General features: G+C 56.9%; 1 pseudogene; it reads left to right on the top strand.

Moving 5' to 3' along the window:
* The first annotated feature begins 1,530 nt into the window (after nt 1–1,530).
* LOC140685175 (olfactory receptor 14J1-like) lies at nt 1,531–2,117 on the top strand (annotated as a pseudogene).
* The last annotated feature ends 1,663 nt before the right edge of the window (nt 2,118–3,780 follow it).

Raw genomic sequence — 3,780 nt, 5'->3', positions numbered from 1 at the left:
CAGAATGACAGAACATTCTGAGTTGAAAGGGACACACAGGATCATCAAAGTCATGCTTGAACATTTACAGAGACTCCAGGACTGTGACTTTGGGTGGTCAGTCTCTCTGCTGGGAGCCTCCCAAAGGGCCTTCAGCCACTCCTCAGCCCTGGACAGCAGCAGCATCACCTCTGCAGGGCCCAGCAGGGCTCTCCTGAGCTGCCCTTGCCCAGCTGCACACAGAGCCTGCCCCAGCCAGGGCCCTGCACACAGGCAGGTTTCTGTAGGGCCGGGCCGAGGGCACACAGGGTGGGATGGGCTCTGTGAGCGCTGGCAGGGACAAGGCACCTCTCAGGAGGGAATGTCCAGGCCCAGGGAAATGCTCAGGGAAGCAGAGGGGGCTGAACAGAGCACTGCCGGGGCAGGAGGGCACTGTTGGTGTGTGGGAGGTGCCAGGCACAGCTGGGCACGGGAACACTGTCCTGAGTGCCCAGCTGTCTCTGCCCTCTCAGGCACAGCACCACAACATCTTCTCTTGTTTCTGCACTCCCCTGATATTATCACTGCTACCTGGGGCTCTCAGGGTGACTCTGGAATTTGCAGCAGCTGAGTCAGGCACTGCCCTTGGCATTCCTGCTAGGCAGGGGTGTCCATGGGAATGGGGTGTCCAAGCTTCCCTGGGACCTGTGGGGCTATGGGCAAAGCAGTCCATGGGAAAGGGGAATGAGCTGAGCCCCTCCCTGAGATCCCCCCATGGGCACAGCCTGGGATCTCCTTGCTGTGCCCTTCCCAGCTCTGAGCTGCCCTCCTGGGTCCAGATCTGTGCCAGAGCCTCTGGGAGCTCCCTGAATGTCCCACGGGGAAGTGCAGAGCTGCCACAGCTGAGGAAATGCTGCTGGGCTGGCCAAGGGAGCCGTGAGTGTCCTTGGAACAAGGGGGTGCTGAGACCTTGCCCAGAGACCTTTGGAGAGGCTGAGACATTCAGCGATCCCTCTGCTCCGGGCAGGGTCTGGTTTATCCCAGGGTGAGGTGCGAGTGTGATCGTGCTCTGATTGCAGCCAACGGTTTTCCCAGAGCAGGAACAAGGGTAGGTGCGTCCCAGCAGGACAGTCTACAGGGAATGGCTCACGTTTGGCTCCAAGCAGCCTCTCCTGACTTGTCACTGTCCTTTCTCCATGAACAGGTGCCCATGTGCAGCCACAGCAAATGTCCAACAGCAGCTCCATCAGCCACTTCCTCCTGCTGGCACTGGCAGACACGCGGCAGCTGCAGCTCCTGCACTTCTGCCTCTTCCTGGGCATCTCCCTGGCTGCCCTCCTGGGCAACGGCCTCATCATCAGCGCCGTAGCCTGCGGCCACCACCTGCACACGCCCATGTTCTTCTTCCTGCTCCACCTGGCCCTCAGCGACCTGGGCTCCATCTGCACCACTGTCCCCAAAGCCATGCACAATTCCCTCTGGGACACCAGGGACATCTCCTACACAGGATGTGCTGCTCAGCTCTTTTTCCTTCTGATCTTCATGTCAGCAGAGTATTTCCTCCTGACCATCATGTGCTACGACCGCTACGTGTCCATCTGCAAACCCCTGCACTACGGGACCCTCCTGGGCAGCAGAGCTTGTGCCCACATGGCAGCAGCTGCCTGGGCCAGTGCCTTTCTCAATGCTCTCATGCTCACAGCCAATACATTTTCCCTGCCCCTGTGCCATGGCAATGCCTTGGGCCAGTTCTTCTGTGAAATCCCACAGATCCTCAAACTCTCCTGCTCCAAATCCTACCTCAGGGAACATTGGGTTCTTGTGGTTACTGTCAGTTCATCCTTGTGTTGTTTTGTGTTCATTGTTTTCTCCTATGTGCAGATCTTCAGGGTCGTACTGAGGATCCCTCTGAGCAGGGACGGCACAAAGCCTTTTCCACCTGCCTCCCTCACCTGGCCGTGGTCTCTCTGTTCCTCAGCACTGCAGTGTTTGCTCACCTGAAGTCTCCCTCCATGTCCTCCCCATCCCTGGATCTGGCCCTGTCAGTTCTGTACTCAGTGGTGCCTCCAGCCCTGAACCCCCTCATCTACAGCCTGAGGAACCAGGAGCTCAAGGCTGCAGTGTTGACACTGATGACTGGATGCTTTCAGGAACATTAAACTGCTGGCCAATTTCTGCAAATCACTTGTAATGAAAGTCATCTTTGATACTTCTTGTTCTTTTCCATTTGGAGGTTCTTTTTCTTTGTTTTACATTATAATGTTGTCCACAAGGAAATGTCATTGGTTGTGCCATTTCTCATCTTTTTTCTCTCCACCTTCCCTGTGGCCCCAGACTCTGTCAATGAGGGTCTGTGCTCTTGGTGGCTTTCCAGGATCTAAAGGATCTCCCAGCAGAGTTTTCTGCAGAGATGCCCTTTTGTTGCCTTCTCTGGAGCTGCAGCAGCAATATCTGTGTGCAGAGCTGGGGGCAGATCAGTGCTGGCACAGCAGCTCTGCTCCTGCTGGCCACACCATTCCTGATCCAGGCCAGGAGCCATTGGCCTTCTTGGCCACCTGGGCACACAGCTGGCTCATGTCCAGCCTGCTGTCCATCAGTCCCTGCAGGTCCCTTTCTGCCTGGCTGCTGTCCAGCCTGCTGTCCATCAGTCCCTGCAGGTCCCTTTCTGCCTGGCTGCTGTCCAGCCCCTCTGTCCCCAGCCTGTGGCGCTCCAGGGGTTGTTGTGGCCAAAGTGCAGGACCTGGCACTTGGACTTGTTAAACGTCACCTTGTTGGATTTGGGCCCTGGATCCAGCCTGTCCAGGGCCCTCTGCAGAGCCCTCCTTCCCTCCAGCAGATCAACACCCACATCCAGCTTGGTGTCATCTGCAAAGATGTCCTTGTTCCAAGGGGCCCTCAGTGTCACAATGTCCCTTTGGTTACACCAGGCCCTGCACTGTCACACTGGTCTCCTTGGTTCCATGGGGCCCCAAAATGTGACAATGGACTCCTTGGTTCCATGGGGCCCCAAAATGTGGCAATGGACTCCTTGGTTCCACAGGGCTTCACAGTGTCACAATGTTCTCGTTGGTGCCGCAGTTTCACAGTGGCCCCTTGGTTCCATGGGGCCCCAGGGTGTCACAAAGGCCCCATGGTCACATGAGGTCCCACACTGTCACAATGCTCTCTGTGGTTCCACAAGTCCCCTTAGTGTCACAATGGACTCCTTGTTTCCATGAGCCCACACAGTGTCAAAGTGGCCTTCCAGATTCCTGGAGGCCCCAGAGTGTCACAGTGGCCCCTTGGTTACACAAGGTCCTGCAGTGTCACAATGTCCCCTGGGTTCCATGAGGCCCCGCAGTGTCAGAACGGCCCCTTGGTTCACTGGGCCCTGGACTCTCCCAATGCTCTCCTTGGTTTTGCAGTGTCACAATGGTGAAACCCCTCGGTCACACGAGGCCCCGCAGTGTCACCATGGCCTCTGTGGTTCCACCAGGACCCAGTGTCACGGGGACTCCCTGGTTCCATTGGGCCCCAGAGCACCCAATGGAGCCCTGGTTCTATGGGGCTGCACAGTGTCACCATGGTCCTCTTAGTTCCACGAGGCCCTGCAGGGTCACAATGGTCCCAGAGTGTCCCAATCATCACAGAATGACAGAATCAAATAGGCTGGAAAAGACCTTTGGGATCATCAAGTCCAACCAATGCCCTAATACCGCCTTGTCATCCAGACCATGCCACTGAGTGCCACTGGAGAGGGACAGTGACTCTGCCACCTCCCCCCTGGCCTGCCCATTCCAATGCCCACTCACCCTTTCTGTGAAGAACTTCTTCCTCTTGTCC

This window comes from Taeniopygia guttata, chromosome 16, assembly GCF_048771995.1.
Source record: "Taeniopygia guttata chromosome 16, bTaeGut7.mat, whole genome shotgun sequence".
Taxonomy (NCBI): Eukaryota; Metazoa; Chordata; class Aves; order Passeriformes; family Estrildidae; genus Taeniopygia; species Taeniopygia guttata.
The sequence above is the reverse complement of the archived record's forward strand: the minus strand, read 5'-3'. Positions and strand labels throughout refer to the sequence as shown.